At 46.2% G+C, this 18,255-nt stretch overlaps 14 non-coding genes across 14 annotated transcripts; 10 read left to right on the top strand and 4 right to left on the bottom strand.

Moving 5' to 3' along the window:
* Positions 1–4,455: 4,455 nt before the first annotated feature.
* trnas-gcu (transfer RNA serine (anticodon GCU)) lies at positions 4,456–4,537 on the top strand. Its single transcript has one exon. It is a non-coding gene; the product is annotated as a tRNA-Ser (tRNA).
* Positions 4,538–5,597: 1,060 nt separating this feature from the next.
* trnas-gcu (transfer RNA serine (anticodon GCU)) lies at positions 5,598–5,679 on the top strand. The gene has a single exon. It is a non-coding gene; the product is annotated as a tRNA-Ser (tRNA).
* An 881-nt stretch (positions 5,680–6,560) lies between these two features.
* On the top strand, positions 6,561–6,642 carry trnas-gcu (transfer RNA serine (anticodon GCU)). The gene has a single exon. It is a non-coding gene; the product is annotated as a tRNA-Ser (tRNA).
* A 655-nt stretch (positions 6,643–7,297) lies between these two features.
* Positions 7,298–7,370, bottom strand: trnaa-agc (transfer RNA alanine (anticodon AGC)). Its single transcript has one exon. It is a non-coding gene; the product is annotated as a tRNA-Ala (tRNA).
* A 335-nt stretch (positions 7,371–7,705) lies between these two features.
* On the top strand, positions 7,706–7,787 carry trnas-gcu (transfer RNA serine (anticodon GCU)). Its single transcript has one exon. It is a non-coding gene; the product is annotated as a tRNA-Ser (tRNA).
* Positions 7,788–8,812: 1,025 nt separating this feature from the next.
* On the bottom strand, positions 8,813–8,894 carry trnas-gcu (transfer RNA serine (anticodon GCU)). Its single transcript has one exon. It is a non-coding gene; the product is annotated as a tRNA-Ser (tRNA).
* Positions 8,895–9,176: 282 nt separating this feature from the next.
* On the top strand, positions 9,177–9,258 carry trnas-gcu (transfer RNA serine (anticodon GCU)). Its single transcript has one exon. It is a non-coding gene; the product is annotated as a tRNA-Ser (tRNA).
* Positions 9,259–9,912: 654 nt separating this feature from the next.
* On the bottom strand, positions 9,913–9,985 carry trnaa-agc (transfer RNA alanine (anticodon AGC)). Its single transcript has one exon. It is a non-coding gene; the product is annotated as a tRNA-Ala (tRNA).
* A 335-nt stretch (positions 9,986–10,320) lies between these two features.
* On the top strand, positions 10,321–10,402 carry trnas-gcu (transfer RNA serine (anticodon GCU)). Its single transcript has one exon. It is a non-coding gene; the product is annotated as a tRNA-Ser (tRNA).
* Positions 10,403–11,056: 654 nt separating this feature from the next.
* Positions 11,057–11,129, bottom strand: trnaa-agc (transfer RNA alanine (anticodon AGC)). Its single transcript has one exon. It is a non-coding gene; the product is annotated as a tRNA-Ala (tRNA).
* Positions 11,130–11,465: 336 nt separating this feature from the next.
* On the top strand, positions 11,466–11,547 carry trnas-gcu (transfer RNA serine (anticodon GCU)). Its single transcript has one exon. It is a non-coding gene; the product is annotated as a tRNA-Ser (tRNA).
* A 773-nt stretch (positions 11,548–12,320) lies between these two features.
* trnas-gcu (transfer RNA serine (anticodon GCU)) lies at positions 12,321–12,402 on the top strand. Its single transcript has one exon. It is a non-coding gene; the product is annotated as a tRNA-Ser (tRNA).
* A 3,938-nt stretch (positions 12,403–16,340) lies between these two features.
* trnas-gcu (transfer RNA serine (anticodon GCU)) lies at positions 16,341–16,422 on the top strand. Its single transcript has one exon. It is a non-coding gene; the product is annotated as a tRNA-Ser (tRNA).
* Positions 16,423–17,476: 1,054 nt separating this feature from the next.
* On the top strand, positions 17,477–17,557 carry trnas-gcu (transfer RNA serine (anticodon GCU)). The gene has a single exon. It is a non-coding gene; the product is annotated as a tRNA-Ser (tRNA).
* Positions 17,558–18,255: the final 698 nt, after the last annotated feature.

Raw genomic sequence — 18,255 nt, 5'->3', positions numbered from 1 at the left:
AATACTTTACCTGTCAATCAAACAGTACGTCCAGCAGTGTCTTTCTCTTTCTGCAAACCGAGCCTGAAAACAAACAAAACAATCAGAACCGAGGGGGACGCCTCAGAAAACGTCAGCTTGGGAAGCAGTTTTGCAGAAAGCAGAACTCAATCGGTGCTGTTAAAGGGTTAACAGGTGTGTGTGTGTGTGCAGCAGCAGTGTGGCAGCCGTGGTTCAGCATGTAGAACGGCCTCATTAATTGCAAAGTAGGTGGGTTGGTTTGATCCCTGGTCTTCTCCTGTCCTCATGTGAACTCCCAACTGCTCCTGATGGTAAAGCCGGCCTTGGATTCAATGCAGTCCATTTGTTGAATACTGTTTAATCACTATTTTATATTTATTTAGTGTTGGACAACAGAAACAGAAAAATATTCACGTGATGGGTATCATCAAGGCTTGAGTGTGAAGATGCTGATCATGGACTACTTGGTTCAGGGCACCTTCGTTTCATGTCGAGCGTCGTGCGTTGATGGTTTTCTTCATCTTGCCTGACAATTCGACTTTTGATTTTCTATCTATCCATGATGATCCATTATTTAATAACTTGTACTTCCAGCACTCGGAGAATGCATGAACCACGCAGTCTCTGTTTTCCTGCTTGGCACTGTGACATAGCTCAGCTGTTCCCATCCCACCTCCTTCCAGATGCTGGCTATCATCCACAGTCTGTGTCAAAAGAGCAGGAAGAACACTGGAAGCGACCTGGAAACATTAACGCTTGGCCTTTTCTAGATTTAGCCGATGTGAACGCTCTCTTCTTCAGTCCAGCCATGATGCCACCAAACCCCAGGTTTGCTTCTTTTGAGCATAAAAGGAATCTTCTAAGCAGAAAGCCACACAAAAGCAACCCGAGCGATTTGCCAACAGCTTTCTCAGTTTTCACGGGTTGATGCTGTCAATATGTCCCCTTAAGTCTGTCCGTCCTCCCCTCACTGCACATTGAGAATGATGAAAGGGTTATTTAATCAGGTGCACTTCAAAGCATTCAAGCCTCGGTGGCTCCTCGTCTTTTGATAATTCTTTATTTTTTAATCCGAGTCAACATTTTACAAAGAAAGAAAAATCCATCCATCCATTTATATTCCAGCAGTGCATCACAGAAGAACAGGTAGAAGACATCACGAACTGCAGAGACAAACCTTTCACACACATATACAATTTACATCTCCTACGCCAAATAGAGAGTTTATGATACCGAGGAGAAAAGCAGCATATTGAAATACTTTTTCTATTATAGTGTGAAAATGAAAAAGAGCATTTGAGATTTGTTGCTAAAATGGAAAACACTCAGAGAAAGACAAACACACACAAAAAAAGGTTTGTGTGCTCTCTACGGATGTTTGCGATGTGAACCTGTTTGTGTGTGAGCGCTAATGTCAGGTCAAGAGGACGGGGCCCACTAATGCATCATGTCATTATGATCCAGACTGTTGTTTAGCATCCATCCATCCGTCTTGTCGTCTACTGTTTCAGTCTCTCCGTTCATACGTCTCTTCTGTTCATGCTTCATCCTGTGTTTTTCCTATAGAATATTTCTTCCCCTCTCCTTTAACGTTCTTTTCCTTTCTCCCCGTTCTGCACTCCATCGTTTCCCCTTGCATCTAAATTCTCCTTCTTTGTCAAAATCTTTCAAACTCTCCTTCCCTCCTACTTATCCTCAGGTCTCCAGGCTGTTTTTCCTCCTGTATTTTGTCCCTGTCTTTGTGCTTCTCTTCTTTACGCTGACATTTTAAGATGCTCTCGCTTTTACCCGCACACCCACAAACCCCCGACATCTTCCTCCTGATCTCTGAGCTCCTCTCGCTCTTTGAATATCGAGCAGGAAAACTCAGCGTGCCTCAAGTTGCTAAAATGCTTCAAATTACACAAGCGTGCATAAAATAACTGTCATTACAAAAGTTTCTCCAACCAGCTTCTTATCTTATGTGTAGTTCAGTTTGAGCCTACAGCTATTTTGCTTTGGACACTGTCTATCACATCCCCATTAAGGGCTTGACTGAAATGTAGTGCAGGCTCTCAGTGCGCACAGATTGATAAAATGTTTAACAAGATCGTAATAGCCTTGTTTACATGGGTTCAGTAGTAATCAGCGTAAAATGGAAGAACTTCTTTACCCAGACTTCCAAACACATCAAGCCAATAAACCTGAATTTTTTTAATTTTTAAACTTTTTTTCTGAGAGCTGATAATCAGTTCATAGACTTCTAATTTACATTTTGATGTAGCGCATTAAAGCGTATGACTAATCTCGAATTAAGGAGCCATTTAGGTGCGCTCGATATTTACTACCACATTACAACCATTACCCACTAACTGTGAGATGTCTTGACAAATAAGGGCTGGATTGCTGTGAGATCTGGTGCAGATGATGCATCTTGATCACTTTTCATTTACATAAATAGCTCATGATTTCTGTTTATCCAACTCTCATCCAACACTTTAAAATACCTAAAAAGCCATGTGTTAACAGTTTAAAGTACGGCTGAGCCGAACATTTAGTCTGACTGCTGGGAAGAATAGCATTTTTTCTTCTTCTTTTTTTTCCTGGTGTGTAATGAGTATTACAGCCTCATTGGAAATTCATCTTAACAGATGTTTGAGATTCATTTCAGACTGATAAACAAAAACAACAGGAGACTGTCAGGCAGTCTTCCGTTCAGCAGTAGCTTCAATCTGTTACCTGATAATGATTCCCAGACGATGAATCTTAAAAACTTTGATCCTCTGACTTTTCCCCTATTGCGTCACGTCGTCAACCATTGTGGTTTTTGATTTTTGACTTTTTGTGTGGACTCCCCCTTCAGGGTGCATTGTAATAACTTTCATCTAGCATCAGATACTTTGGTTTATGACCGAACTCCATTACCACCAGCCTGTGCTTAGTGCTAATAAGGATGATCCCATGTTAAACTAAGGTTGCTGTCGACTATTTCTATACAGGCTAAGATTTATTCAGGGCAACAGTGTATCAACCCTTTATATCATAAAGTCATATTAAGCATAGACTGGCACCGGCTACTTTGCAGATGAAATCACAGTTACACAGTATTTCAGATTTAAGGACTTCCATATCCAGATATGCAGTGAGAGTTTTTCAATAAACTGCATGCAGGGCATTCATCTTCAACAACCTCTCCCCGTGTTTTCACTCTTTAGTATCGATTCGTCACATTGTGTGAAGAGTGGATTCCAGAGACTGAAGTGTGCCCAGGCCTGCTGGGCCACCAGAAAAAACCCAGTGTTCAAATATAGTTTTGGACAGGACGGGTGCCATCAATTACACTAATGCCACTGAGCTAAAGTTGGTTCCATTGCTATTCAGCCCACTGTGTGTTCAGCCAACGGCATCTGGCACATTACACACCCAGCTGTGGTTGTGTGTGTGTGTGTGTGTGTGTGTGTGTTCAGATGTATGTTTAGGCAGTAAACCTAGTTGCCTCATTAGCTCAGATACCGTCTTAGTGGCATAGAATGTAATGACTTAGTTTGTGGTTGTGAATACAGATCATGGCTAGCTCTGTGTGGTCATAAAATGTTTGTTATGACTTTTACTCTCAAATGAAATTTATTTTATTGTCGTGTCCTACACCATAAACTTGCTTCAAAACACCAGAAAGTGTCCACAACACTGGTCTTTGTTCAGGCAGGAGCCCTGGATGTGATCGATTTTTTCTTGATATGAAATTGATTGAAAGTTGAATCATTGATTTTCACTGTGCCTCTTTCCAACCGAAGAGTATGGTGAATGCAGCGATTCGATGCCGCTGTCGTTCTACCATTTGAGCTAATTCCCCTGTTTGCACCAACGACTGGCATGTAGAGGAACCTCAATGACTACCAATAATGTATCACCACCAGTTATTATCTGTCCTGCTCTTGCTCCACAGCAGCCGACAGAAGCTGGCATCCCTGACCATTTATGTATCACAATGGAGAAACACATGACACCTTTAAAAGAGCAGTACGAGCCAGCGAGGTAAGTAACAGAAGAGGACAACTGAAAGCATTGTGGAGAACGCAGGCGTCGATCCTGCTACCTCTCGCATGCTAAGCGAGCACTCTACCATTTGAGCTAATTCCCCTTGATTGTTACAATGCATGGCGGCAAATTGCCTTCAACTTTGTCTGCTTTTGACAACAACCTTTTTCAGTCCTGCAATCCCCCACCTGTCATGAATGGACTGCTACTCCATTGTGGTTTTGAAATCCATCTTCCTCGCTGATGAGTTACCTTGAAGCTGCCTGCCCTGACAGATTCCTGTGGCTGCCGAAAGCTGGCATGTATACCACCAGGCATCGCACGACAAGCTCCACCATTTGAGCTCATTTCCCTGGGTGCATGGTGAGAAACTTGATTCAATGTTGTCTGCTTTTCATGCTAACACGCTGGGTGGTCCCTGGAAAGGCACCTGCAGCAGACGAGGTGGCCGAGTGGTTAAGGCGATGGACTGCTAATCCATTGTGCTCTGCACGCGTGGGTTCGAATCCCATCCTCGTCGTTTGTGAGCTTCCTTTAATCTGCCACGGTAACATTTACTGGTTAGTCATACAAGACCCTCATGCGAGTAATCGTCCATTCTGCAATATCTGTCGTCAGCTGGTATAAATCAGTCTGCCCAGTCACATTACTCTGGCTGCCAAAGTCCGACCATCATCAGCTGTTGGTAGAAGCACTGGTGTATACAACGAACATGAAGAAAAAGGAAAGCCAGTGCCGCTTGTTTTGTTGCCCCAGCAGCTGTTCCTCCAAAGAAACAGCTTCTCCCCAAGCATCCCACCACGGAGCCTGCACACCTCGATTACGGAGGGAACTGTGATGACTGCCATTGGTGACACTCAATGGAGAGACACATTTGACAACCTTAAAAGAGCAATATGATTGTGTGAGACCAGCAGCTTCTTTTCTGGTCGTGATTTTCACTGTGCCTCTCTTCAACCGAAGAGAAGGAGTGTAGAGAACACAGGCGTCGGTCCCGCTACCTCTAGCATGCTAAGCGAGCGTTCTACCATTTGAGCAAATTCCCCTGTTTGTGCCAACAATGGGCATGGCGATCAACTTTAATGACTACTATTTATGTATCACAATGGAGAAACATATGACACCTTTAAAAGAGCAGTACGAGCCAATACAGAAGAGGACAATTGAAAGCATTGTGGAGAACGCAGGCGTCGATCCTGCTACCTCTCGCATGCTAAGCGAGCGCTCTACCATTTGAGCTAATTCCCCTTGATTGTCAAACCACATGGCGGCAAATTGCCTTCAACTTTTTCTGCTTTTGACAACAACCTTTTTCAGTCCTGCAATCCCCCGCCTGTCATGAATGGACTGCTCCATTGTGGTTTTGAAACCCATCTTCCTCGCTGATGAGTTACCTTGAAGCTGTCTGTCCTGTCAGATTCCTGTGGCTGCTGAAAGCTGGCATCTATACCACCAGGCATTGCACGACAAGCTCCACCATTTGAGCTCATTTCCCTGGGTGCACGGTGAGAAACTTGATTCAATGTTGTCTGCTTTTCATGCTAACACACTGGATGGTCCCTGGAAAGGCACATGCAGCAGACGAGGTGGCCGAGTGGTTAAGGCGATGGACTGCTAATCCATTGTGCTCTGCACGCGTGGGTTCGAATCCCATCCTCGTCGTTGGTGAGCTTCCTTTAAGCTGCCATGGTGACATTTACTGGTTAGTCATACAAGACCCTCACGCGAGTAATCGTCTATTCCGCAATATCTGTCGTCAGCTGGTATAAGTCAGTCTGCCCAGTGAGATTACTGTGGCTGCCAAAGTCCGACCACCATCAGCTGTTGGTAGAAGCACTGGTGTATACAACGAACATGAAGAAAAAGGAAAGCCAGTGTCGCTTGTTTTGTTGCCCCAGCAGCTGTTCCTCCAAAGAAACAGCTTCTCCCCAAGCATCCCGCCACGGAGCCTGCACACCTCGATTACAGAGGGAACTGTGATGACTGCCATTGGTGACACTCAATGGAGAGACACATTTGACAACCTTAAAAGAGCAATATGATTGTGTGAGACCAGCAGCTTCTTTTCTGGTCGTGATTTTCACTGTGCCTCTCTTCAACCGAAGAGAAAGAGTGTAGAGAACGCAGGCGTCGGTCCCGCTATCTCTCGCATACCAAGCGAGCGCTCTACCATTTGAGCTAATACCCCTTGATTGCCACAGTGCATGGCGGCAAATTGCATTCAACTTTTTCTGCTTTTGACAACAACCTTTTTCAGTCCTGCAATCCCTCGCCTGTCATGAATGGACTGCTACTCCATTGTGGTTTTGAAACCCATCTTCCTCACTGATGAGTTACCACGAAGCTGCCTGCCCTGTCAGATTCATGTGGCTGCCGAGGTCCTACTACCACCAGTTATTATCTGTCCTGCTCTTGCTCCACAGCAGCCGACAAGCTCCACCACTTGAGCTTATTTCCCTGGGTGCACGGTGAGAAACTCGATTCAATGTTGTCTGCTTTTCATGTTAACACGCTGGGTGATCCCTGGAAAGGCACATGCAGCAGACGAGGTGGCCGAGTGGTTAAGGCGATGGACTGCTAATCCATTGTGCTCTGCACGCGTGGGTTCGAATCCCATCCTCGTCGTTGGTCAGCTTCCTTTAATCTGCCATGGTAACATTTACTGGTTAGTCATACAAGACCCTCATGTGAGTTATCGTCCATTCCGCAATATCTGTCGTCAGCTGGTATAAATCAGTCTGCCCAGTCACATTACTGTGTCTGCCAAAGTCCGACCACCATCAGCTGTTGGTAGAAGCACTGGTGTATACAATGAACATGAAGAAAAGGGAAAGCCAGTGCCGCTTGTTTTGTTGCCCCAGCAGCTGTTCCTCCAAAGAAACAGCTTCTCCCCAAGCATCCCACCACGGAGCCTGCACACCTCGATTACGGAGGGAACTGTGATGACTGCCATTGGTGACACTCAATGGAGAGACACATTTGACAACCTTAAAAGAGCAATATGATTGTGTGAGACCAGCAGCTTCTTTTCTGGTCGTGATTTTCACTGTGCCTCTCTTCAACCGAAGAGAAGGAGTGTAGAGAACACAGGCGTCTGTCATGCTACCTCTCGCATACCAAGAGAGCACTCTACCATTTGAGCAAATTCCCCTGTTTGTGCCAACAATGGGCATGGCAATCAACTTTAATGACTACTATTTATGTATCACAATGGAGAAACATATGACACCTTTCAAAGAGCAGTACGAGCCAATACAGAAGAGGACAACTGAAAGCATTGTGGAGAATGCAGGCGTCGATCCTGCTACCTCTCGCATGCTAAGCGAGCGCTCTACCATTTGAGCTAATTCCCCTTGATTGTCAAACCACATGGCGGCAAATTGCCTTCAACTTTTTCTGCTTTTGACAACAACCTTTTTCAGTCCTGCAATCCCCCGCCTGTCATGAATGGACTGCTACTCCATTGTGGTTTTGAAACCCATCTTCCTCGCTGATGCGTTACCTTGAAGCTGCCTGTCCTGTCAGATTCCTGTGGCTGCTGAAAGCTGGCATGTATACCACCAGGCATCGCACGACAAGCTCCACCATTTGAGCTTATTTCCCTGGGTGCACGGTGAGAAACGTGATTCAATGTTGTCTGCTTTTCATGCTAACACGCTGGGTGGTCCCTGGAAAGGAACATGTAGCAGACGAGGTGGCCGAGTGGTTAAGGCGATGGACTGCTAATCCATTGTGCTCTGCACGCGTGGGTTCGAATCCCATCCTCGTCGTTGGTCAGCTTCCTTTAAGCTGCCATGGTAACATTTACTGTTTAGTCATACTAGACCCTCACGCGAGTAATCGTCCATTCTGCAATATCTGTAGTCAGCTGGTATAAGTCAGTCAGCCCAGTCACATTACTCTGGCTGCCAAAGTCCGACCACCATCAGCTGTTGGTAGAAGCACTGGTGTATACAACGAACATGAAGAAAAAGGAAAGCCAGTGCTGCTTGTTTTGTTGCCCCAGCAGCTGTTCCTCCAAAGAAACAGCTTCTCCCCAAGCATCCCGCCACGGAGCCTGCACACCTCGATTACGGAGGGAACTGTGATGACTGCCATGGGTGACACTCAATGGAGAGACACATTTGCCAACCTTAAAAGAGCAATATGATTGTGTGAGACCAGCAGCTTCTTTTCTGCTCGTGATTTTCACCATGCCTCTCTTCAACCAAAGAGAAGGAGTGTAGAGAACACAGGCGTCGGTCCCGCTACCTCTCATGGCTGAGCGAGCGCTCCACCATTTGAGCAAATTCCCCTGTTTGTGCCAACAATGGGCATGCGATCAACTTTAATGACTACCATTTATGTATCACAATGGAGAAACATATGACACCTTTAAAAGAGCAGTACGAGCCAGGTAACAGAAGAGGACAACTGAAAGCATTGTGGAGAATGCAGGCGTCGATCCTGCTACCTTTTGCATGCTAAGCAAGCACTCTACCATTTGAGCTAATTCCCCTTGATTGTCAAACTGCATGGCGGCAAATTGCATTCAACTTTTTCTGCTTTTGACAACAACCTTTTTCAGTCCTGCAATCCCCCGCCTGTCATGAATGGACTGCTATACACCAGTATACACCAGTGCTTCTACCAACAGCTGATGGTGGTCAGACTTTGGCAGCCACAGTAACGTGACTGGGCAGACTGACTTATACCAGCTGACGACAGATATTGTGGAATGGACGATTACTCGCATTAGGGTTTAATATGACTAACCAGTAAATGTTACCATGGCAGCTTAAAGGAAGCTGACCAACGACGAGGATGGGATTCGAACCCACGCGTGCAGAGCACAATGGATTAGCAGTCCATCGCCTTAACCACTCGGCCACCTCGTCTGCTGCATGTGCCTTACCAGGGACCACCCAGCGTGTTAGCATAAAAAGCAGACAACATTGAATCAAGTTTCTCACCATTCGATTTAACAGTGGACCCAGGGAAATAAGCTCAAATGGTGGAGCTTGTCGTGCGATGCCTGGTGGTATACATGCCAGCTTTCGGCAGCCACAGGAATCTGACAGGACAGACAGTTTCTCTACACAGTGTAGAGAAACTTGATTCAATGTTGTCTGCTTTTCATGCTAACACGCTGGGTGGTCCCTGGTAAGGCACATGCAGCAGACGAGGTGGCCGAGTGGTTAAGGCGATGGACTGCTAATCCATTGTGCTCTGCACGCGTGGGTTCGAATCCCATCCTCGTCGTTGGTCAGCTTCCTTTAAGCTGCCATGGTAACATTTACTGGTTAGTCATACAAGACCCTCACGCGAGTAATCGTCCATTCTGCAATATCTGTAGTCAGCTGGTATAAGTCAGTCTGCCCAGTCACGTTACTGTGGCTTCCAAAGTCCTACCACCATCAGCTGTTGGTAGAAGCACTGGTGTATACAACGAACATGAAGAAAAAGGAAAGCCAGTGCCGCTTGTTTTGTTGCCCCAGCAGCTGTTCCTCCAAAGAAACAGCTTCTCCCCAAGCATCCCGCCACGGAGCCTGCACACCTCGATTACGGAGGGAACTGTGATTGTGCCATTGGTGACCCTCAATGGAGAGACACATTTGACAACCTTAAAAGAGCAATATGATTGTGTGAGACCAGCAGCTTCTTTTCTGGTCGTGATTTTCACTGTGCCTCTTTTCAACCGAAGAGAAGGAGTGCAGAGAACACAGGCGTCGGTCCCGCTACCTCTAGCATGCTAAGCGAGCGCTCTACCATTTGAGCAAATTCCCCTGTTTGTGCCAACAATGGGCATGGCGATCAACTTTAATGACTACCATTTATGTATCACAATGGAGAAACATATGACACCTTTCAAAGAGCAGTACGAGCCAATACAGAAGAGGACAATTGAAAGCATTGTGGAGAATGCAGGCGTCGATCCTGCTACCTCTCGCATGCTAAGCGAGCGCTCTACCATTTGAGCTAATTCCCCTTGATTGTCAAACCACATGGCGGCAAATTGCCTTCAACTTTTTCTGCTTTTGACAACAACCTTTTTCAGTCCTGCAATCCCCCGCCTGTCATGAATGGACTGCTACTCCATTGTGGTTTTGAAACCCATCTTCCTCGCTGATGAGTTACCTTGAAGCTGTCTGTCCTGTCAGATTCCTGTGGCTGCTGAAAGCTGGCATGTATACCACCAGGCATCGCACGACAAGCTCCACCATTTGAGCTCATTTCCCTGGGTGCATGGTGAGAAACTTGATTCAATGTTGTCTGCTTTTCATGCTAACACGCTGGGTGGTCCCTGGAAAGGCACCTGCAGCAGACGAGGTGGCCGAGTGGTTAAGGCGATGGACTGCTAATCCATTGTGCTCTGCACGCGTGGGTTCGAATCCCATCCTCGTCGTTTGTGAGCTTCCTTTAATCTGCCACGGTAACATTTACTGGTTAGTCATACAAGACCCTCATGCGAGTAATCGTCCATTCTGCAATATCTGTCGTCAGCTGGTATAAATCAGTCTGCCCAGTCACATTACTCTGGCTGCCAAAGTCCTACCACCATCAGCTGTTGGTAGAAGCACTGGTGTATACAACGAACATGAAGAAAAAGGAAAGCCAGTGCCGCTTGTTTTGTTGCCCCAGCAGCTGTTCCTCCAAAGAAACAGCTTCTCCCCAAGCATCCCGCCACGGAGCCTGCACACCTCGATTACGGAGGGAACTGTGATTGTGCCATTGGTGACCCTCAATGGAGAGACACATTTGACAACCTTAAAAGAGCAATATGATTGTGTGAGACCAGCAGCTTCTTTTCTGGTCGTGATTTTCACTGTGCCTCTTTTCAACCGAAGAGAAGGAGTGCAGAGAACACAGGCGTCGGTCCCGCTACCTCTAGCATGCTAAGCGAGCGCTCTACCATTTGAGCAAATTCCCCTGTTTGTGCCAACAATGGGCATGGCGATCAACTTTAATGACTACCATTTATGTATCACAATGGAGAAACATATGACACCTTTCAAAGAGCAGTACGAGCCAATACAGAAGAGGACAATTGAAAGCATTGTGGAGAATGCAGGCGTCGATCCTGCTACCTCTCGCATGCTAAGCGAGCGCTCTACCATTTGAGCTAATTCCCCTTGATTGTCAAACCACATGGCGGCAAATTGCCTTCAACTTTTTCTGCTTTTGACAACAACCTTTTTCAGTCCTGCAATCCCCCGCCTATCATGAATGGACTGCTACTCCATTGTGGTTTTGAAACCCATCTTCCTCGCTGATGAGTTACCTTGAAGCTGTCTGTCCTGTCAGATTCCTGTGGCTGCTGAAAGCTGGCATGTATACCACCAGGCATCGCACGACAAGCTCCACCATTTGAGCTCATTTCCCTGGGTGCATGGTGAGAAACTTGATTCAATGTTGTCTGCTTTTCATGCTAACACGCTCGGTGGTCGCTGGGAAAAGTGCAAGCAGCAGACGAGGTGGCCGAGTGGTTAAGGCGATGGACTGCTAATCCATTGTGCTCTGCACGCGTGGGTTCGAATCCCATCCTCGTCGTTGGTGAGCTTCCTTTAATCTGCCATGGTAACATTTACTGGTTAGTCATACTAGACCCTCATGCGAGTTATCGTCCATTCTGCAATATCTGTCGTCAGCTGGTATAAGTCAGTCTGCCCAGTCACATTACTGTGGCTGCCAAAGTCCGACCACCATCAGCTGTTGGTAGAAGCACTCGTGTAGCGCTCTACCATTTGAGCTAATTCCCCTGTTTGTGCCAACAATGGGCATGGCGATCAGCTTTAATGACTACCATTTATGTATCACAATGGAGAAACATATGACACCTTTAAAAGAGCAGTACGAGCCAGTGAGGTAAGTAACAGAAGAGGACAACTGAAAGCATTGTGGAGAATGCAGGCGTCAATCCTGCTACCTCTCGCATGCTAAGCGAGCGCTCTACCATTTGAGCTAATTCCCCTTGATTGCCACAGTGCATGGCGGCAAATTGCATTCAACTTTGTCTGCTTTTGACAACAACCTTTTTCAGTCCTGCAATCCCCCACCTGTCATGAATGGACTGCTACTCCATTGTGGTTTTGAAACCCATCTTCCTTGCTGATGCGTTACCTTGAAGCTGCCTGTCCTGTCAGATTCCTGTGGCTGCCGAGGTCCTACCACCACCAGTTATTATCTGTCCTGCTCTTGCTCTACAGCCGACAAGCTCCACCATTTGAGCTCATTTCCCTGGGTGCACAGTGAGAAACTTGATTCAATGTTGTCTGCTTTTTATGCTAACACACTGGGTGGTCCCTGGAAAAGCACATGCAGCAGACGAGGTGGCCGAGTGGTTAAGGCGATGGACTGCTAATCCATTGTGCTCTGCACGCGTGGGTTCGAATCCCATCCTCGTCGTTGGTCAGCTTCCTTTAATCTGCCATGGTGACATTTACTGGTTAGTCATACTAGACCCTCATGCGAGTTATCGTCCATTCTGCAATATCTGTCGTCAGCTGGTATAAATCAGTCTGCCCAGTCAGATTACCGTGGCTGCTAAAGTCCGACCACCATCAGCTGTTGGTAGAAGCACTGGTGTATACAACGAACATAAAGAAAAAGGAAAGCCAGTGCCGCTTGATTTATTGCCCCAGCAGCTGTTCCTCCAAAGAAACAGCTTCTCCCCAAGCATCCCGCCACGGAGCCTGCACACCTCGATTACGGAGGGAACTGTGATGACTGCCATTGGTGACCCTCAATGGAGAGACACATTTGACAACCTTAAAAGAGCAATATGATTGTGTGAGACCAGCAGCTTTTTTTCAGCATCCCGCTAGCAGTCCCTTTTACCTCATCATCCTGGTGGATGGCAGAGATTCTTCCAGAATTTCTCAGTACATGGCTCCACTTTTCTGCATCTTTTCTGCAAGAGAAAGTGCGTTGCCTTTGGTGTGATAACTGACTGCTGCTTTTGGGCTACTTTTCTGCTCAGCTGGAAATCTTGTGAGGAGCTCCTGTGCGTGGTTGGTTGATGATGGAGTGATGTTCCTTACACTTGTGGATAATGGCCCCAGCAGTGCTTATAGGAGGATTAAGGAGTTGAGAAATCAGTGTGTAACAGATCCTACTGCTACGTAGTTTAAATGATCTAAAGTTCATGTGAGCAGCTACATTCTCATCGTGCCACTCAAGTTTGCTAAAATGCTTCAAATATCACAAGCGTGCATAAAATAACCGTTCATTACAAAGTTTCTCCAACCCAGCTTCTTATCTTTTGTGTGCTTCAGTTTGAGGCCTACAGCTACTTTGCCTTTGGACACTGTCTATCACCATCCCCATTAGGGCTTTGACCTAACTAGTAGTGGCAGGCTCTCAGTGCTCACGGGATGATAAAATGTTGTTAACAGATCGTATAAGCCTTGTTTACATGGCTTTCAGTATAATCAGCGTAAAATGGAAGAACTTCTTTACCCAGACTTCCCACACATTAAGACCAATAAACCTGAATTTTTTTTTAAATTTTTAAACTTTTTCTGAGAGTATAGTCAGTTCCTACACTTCTAATTTACATTTTGATGTAGCGCATTAAAGCGTATGACTAAATCCGAATTAAGGGCATTAGGTGCGCTCAGTATTTAACTACCACATTACAACCATTACCCACTAACTGTGAGATGTCTTGACAACTAAGGGCGGGATTTGCTGTGAGATCTGGTTGCCAGATGATTGCATTCTGATCATTTCATTTACATAAAATAGCTCAGGATTTCTGTTTATCCAACTTCATCCAACTCTTAAAATGACTAAAAAAGGCATGGTGTTACACAGTTTTAAAGTCGGGCTGAGCACGAACATTAGTCCTGACTGCTGGGGAAGAATAGCATTGTTTTCTTCTTCTTTTTTTCCTGGTGTGTAATGAGTATATTACAGCCCTCATGGAAATTCATCTTAACAAATGTTTGAGATTCATTTCAGGACGATAAACCAAAACCACGGAGACTGTCGGCAGTCTTCCGTTCAGCAGTAGCTTCAATCTGTTACCTGATAATGATTCCCAGACGATGGATCTTAAAGACTTTGATCCCCTGACTTTGCATCACGTCGTCAACCATTGTGGTTTTGATTTTTGACTTATGTGTGTGGGACTTAATCTCCCCCTTCAGGGTGCATTGTAATAACTTTTCATCTAGCATCAGATACTTTGGTTTATGACCAAATTCCCATTACCACAGCCTGTGCTTAGTGCTAATAAGGATGATCCCATGTTAAAACTAAGGTTTGTCGACTACTTCTGACAGGCTAAGATTTATGCAGGGCAACAGTGTGATAGTTGAAACACTGCAGTAGTGCTTATATCATAAAGTCATATTAAGCATAGACTGGCACCGGCTACTTTGCAGATGAAATCACTCAGTTACCAGATTTCAGATTTAAGGACTCAAATCCAGATATGCAGTGAGAGTTTTCATAAACTGCATGCAGGGCATTCACTTCAACAACCTCTCCCCGTGTTTTCACTCTTTAGTATCGATTCGTCACATTGTGTGAAGAGTGGGATTCCAGAGAGTGAAGTGTGCCCAGGCCTGCTGGGCCACCAGAAAAACCCAGTGTTCAAATATAGTTTTGGACAGGACGAGTGCCATCAATTACACTAATGCACTGAGCTAAAGTTGGTTCCATTGCTATTCAGCCCACTGTGTGTTCAGCCAATGGCATCTGGCACATTACACACCCAGCTGGGGTGTGTGTGTGTGTGTGTGTGTGGTGTGTTGTTCAGATGTATGTTTAGGCAGTAAACCTAGTTGCCTCATTAGCCAGATTACGTCTTAGGGGCATAGAATGTAATGACTTCGTTTGTGGTTTGTGATACAGATCGGGCTAGTCTGGGGTGGTCAGAAAGTTTGTTATACTTTTACTCTCAAATGAAATTCATTTTATTGTCGTGTCCTACACCATAAACTCTTCAAAACACCAGAAGTGTCCACAACACTGGTCTTTGTTTCAGGCAGGAGCCTGGATGTGATCGATTTTTTCTTGTATGAAATTGATTGAAAGTTGTAATCATTGATTTTTTTACTGTGCCTCTTTCCAACCGAAGAGTATGGTGGAATGCAGCGATTCGATGCCGCTGTCGCTCTACTATTTGAGCTAATTCCCCTTTTTGCACCAACGACTGGCATGTCGAGGAACTTCAATGACTACCATAATGTATCACCCACCAGCTATTATCTGTCCTGCTCTTGCTCCACAGCAGCCGACAGAAGCTGGCATCCCTGACATTTATGTATCACAATGGAGAAACACATGACACCTTTAAAAGAGCAGTACGAGCCAGCGAGGTAAGTAACAGAAGAGCAACTGGGTTGCTCTCTAACACACTGGGTGGTCCCTGGAAAGGCACATGCAGCAGACGAGGTGGCCGAGTGGTTAAGGCGATGGACTGCTTAATCCATTGTGGATCTGCACGCTGGGTTCGAATCCCATCCTCGTCGTTGGTCAGCTTCCTTTAATCTGCCATGGTAACATTTACTGGTTAGTCATACAAGACCCTCACGCGAGTAATCGCCATTCGCAATATTGTCACCAGCTGCTATAAATCAGCCTACCGGTCACATTTACTGTGGCTGCCAAAGTCCGACCACCAACAGCTGTTGGTTAGAAGCACTGGTGTATACAACGAACATGAAAAAAAGGAAAGCCAGTGCCGCTTGTTTTGTTGCCCCAGCAGCTGTTCGTCCAAAGAAACACTTTCTCCCAAGCATCCCGCCACGGAGCCTGCACACCTCGATTACGGAGGGAACTGTGATGACTGCCATTGGTGAACTCAATGGAGAGACACATTTGACAACCTTTAAAAGAGCAATATGATTGTGTGAGACCAGCAGCTTCTTTTCTGGTCCTGATTTTCACTGTGCCTCTCTTCAACCGAGAGAAAGAGTGTAGAGAACACAGGCGTCGGTCCCGCTATCTCTCGCATACTAAGCGAGCGCTCTACATTGAGCTAATACCCCTGGATGCCACAGTGCATGGCGGCAAATTGCATTCAACTTTTTCTGCTTTTGACAACAACCTTTTCAGTCCTGCAATCCCTCGCCTTCATGAATGGACTGCACTCCATTGTGGTTTTGAAACCCATCTTCCTCACTGATGAGTTACCTCGAAGCTGCCTGCCCTGTCCGATTCATGTGGCTGCCGAGGTCCTACTACCACCAGTTATTATCTGTCCTGCTCTTGCTCCACAGCCGACAAGCTCCACCATTTGAGCTTATTTCCCTGGGTGCCGGTGAAAACTCGATTCAATGTTGTCTGCTTTTCATGCTAACACGTGGGTGATCCCTGGAAAGGAACATGCAGCAGACGAGGTGGCCGAGTGGTTAAGGCGATGGACTGCTAATCCATTGTGCCTGCACGCGTGGGTTCGAATCCCATCCTGCGTCGTTGGTTCACTTCCTTTAATCTGCCATGGTAACATTTACTGGTTAGTTTACAGGACCCTCATGCACAGTAATCGTCCATTCCGCAATTATCTGTCGTCAGCTGGTATAAATCAGTCTGCCCAGTCACATTACTGTGCTGCAAAGTCCGACCACCATCAGCTGTTGTAGAAGCACTGGTGTATACAATAAACAATGAAGAAAGGAAAAGCCAGTGCCGCTTGTTTTGTTGCCCCAGCAGCTGTTCCTCCCAAAAAACAGCTTCTCCCCAAGCATCCCTGCCACTGAGCCTGCACACCTCGATTACGGAGGGAACTGTGAGACTCCATTGGTGACCCTCAATGGAGAGACACATTTGACAACCTTAAAAGAGCAATATGATTGTGTGAGACCAGCAGCTTCTTTTCAGGTCGTGATTTTCACTGTGCCTCTCTTCAACCGAAGAGAAGGAGTGTAGAGAACACAGGCGTCTGTCATGCTACCTCTCGCCATACCAAGCAGAGCCTCTACCATTTGACAAATTCCCCTGTTTGTGCCAACAATGGGCATGCGATCAACTTTAATGACTACATTTATGTATCACAATGGAGAAACATATGACACCTTTAAAGAGCAGACGAGCCAGCCGAGGTAAGTACAGGAGAGGACAACTGAAAGCATGTGGAGAATGCAGAGGTCGATCCTGCTACCTTCACATGCTAAGCGAGCGCTCTACCATTTGAGCTAATTCCCCTTGATTGTCAAACTGCATGGCGGCAAATTGCCTTCAACTTTGTCTGCTTTTGACAACAACCTTTTTCAGTCCTGCATCCCCGCCTGTCATGAGGTCTGCTACTCCATTGTGGTTTTGAAACCCATCTTCCGCGTGATGCGTTACCTTGAAGCTGGCCTGTCCTGTCAGATTCCCGTGGCTGCCGAAAGCTGCATGTATACCACCAGGCATCGCACGACAAGCTCCATCATTTGGGCTTATTTCCCTGTGCACGTGAGAAACTTGATTCAATGTTGTCTGCTTTTCATCTACCACGCTGGGTGGTCCCTGGAAAGGCCATGCAGCAGACGAGGTGGCCGAGTGGTTAAGGCGATGGACTGCTAATCCATTGTGCTCTGCACGCGTGGGTTCGAATCCCATCTCGTCGTATGTGAGCTCCTTTAATCTGCCATGGTAAAACATTTACTGGTTAGTCTACAAGACCATCACGCGAGTAATCGTCCATTCCGCAATATAGCTTCGTCAGCTCGTATAAATCAGTCTGCCCAGTCACATTACTGTGTCTGCCAAAGTCCGACACCATCAGCTGTTGTGTAGAAGCACTGGTGTAACAATGAACATGAAGAAAAAGGAAAGCCAGTGTCGCTTGTTTGTTGCCCCAGCAGCTGTTTCCTCCAAAGAAACAGCTTCTCCCCAAGCATCCCACCACGGAGCCTGCACACCTCGATTACGGAAGGACTGTGATGACTGCCATGGTGACCCCAATGGAGAGACACATTTGACAACCTTAAAAGAGCAATATGATTGTGTGAGACCAGACACTCTTTTCAGCATCCCGCTAGCAGTCCTTTACCTCATCATCCTGGTGGATGGCAGAGATCTTCCAGAATTTCTCAGTACATGGCTCCACTTCTGCTTTTCTGCAAGAGCAAGTGCGTTGCCTTTGGTGTGATAACTGACTGCTTTGGGCTACTTTTCTGCTCAGTTGGAAATCTTGTGAGGAGCTCCTGTGCTGGTTGGTTAATGAGGGAGTGATGTTCCTTACACTTGTGGATAATGGCCCCAATGACTAAAGTTCATGTGAGCAGCTACATTGTAATGCGCGGAGGTTTTGAATATATATAA

Source organism: Larimichthys crocea, chromosome I (genome assembly GCF_000972845.2).
Source record: "Larimichthys crocea isolate SSNF chromosome I, L_crocea_2.0, whole genome shotgun sequence".
NCBI classification, from domain to species: Eukaryota; Metazoa; Chordata; class Actinopteri; family Sciaenidae; genus Larimichthys; species Larimichthys crocea.
Note: the sequence above shows the minus strand (reverse complement) of the source record. Positions and strands in the feature narration are given on the sequence as shown.